Genomic DNA, 1,242 nt, shown 5'->3' on the forward strand with positions numbered 1-1,242 from the left:
CCCTTTCTTGAATTTCTTAGCCTCAGGATGTTTCTGACATTATAAAGAAAACAAGAGTAAATACTCATGTGCAATCCAAACACCAATTCAACTCTTTCATATAACATAAGATGTTAATGCTCAAAACTTACCGCCACATATGAATCCCATACTTCTTTTTCAGCTGTGACAGTGTTAGCCTCAGAATCCCAACCAAACCCTGTTGTTTCAATTAATGCCTTAAACTCCCTTGTGCTACGTCTAAGCCAATTCCACTTTGCTTTAAGTTGGTCTGATGTGAAATGCTTACCAAACTTAAGTGCTATTTCATTAGCAATTTTCATCCACGTTTTTTTTGTCCAGAGTGGATGTTTGCATCCCAGTCTTTGACTCTTCGTATATCAGTTCTACATAAAAATCCTTAATTGCGGCCGGCCATTTCGTATTATCGTCCTTATCACACATCTAAAATAACACTGTTAGCAATTAAAATAAATGTCAATTTGTAAAGTATATGCACACACACAGACACAGACACACGCAGGGTCTGATGGGGGCTGAAAATCAGCCCCCATTGGGCCTGATTTTCAGCCCCCATCATGGTTGATAATCAGCCCCCAATGGAGCTGATGGGCTGATGGGGGCTGATTTATCAGCCCCCATCAGGGCTGATAATCAGCCCCCAATGGGGCTGATGGGGGCTGATTTTTCAGCCCCTATGGGGGCTGATTTTCAACCCCCAATGGGGCTGATGGGGGCTGATTTTTAGCCCTCATTGGGGCTGATAATCAGCCCCATTGGGGTTGATGGGGGCTGATTTTCAGCCCCCATCAGGGCTGATTTTCAGCCCCCAATGGGGTTGATGGGGGCTGAAAATCAGCCCCCATCAGGGCTGATAATCAGCCCCCAATGGGGACTGATGGGGGCTGATTTTCAGCCCCCATTGGGGGCCTCCAGGCCAACCACAAAGGGAGGCCCATTGGGGCTGATCGGGGCTGATTTTCAGCCCCCATTGGGGGCCTCCCAGGCCAGCCCCAAAGGGAGGCCCCCAAGGGCTGATTCAGCCCCAACGGGGGGGCCTCCCAGGGGCTGATACAACCCCAATGGGAGGCCCCCAGGGGCTGTATCAGCCCCAACGGGGGCCTCCAGGGGAAAAAGAAAAAAAAACGGAAAAAACCAGATCAGATCAAGCATAGAATAGAAAAACAAACACTAAATCAAACGGAAAACAGCAACCGATTTGGTTGAATATAGCAAATCAAA

This window comes from Morus notabilis, unplaced genomic scaffold, assembly GCF_000414095.1.
Source record: "Morus notabilis unplaced genomic scaffold, ASM41409v2 Scaffold152, whole genome shotgun sequence".
Classification (NCBI taxonomy): Eukaryota; Viridiplantae; Streptophyta; class Magnoliopsida; order Rosales; family Moraceae; genus Morus; species Morus notabilis.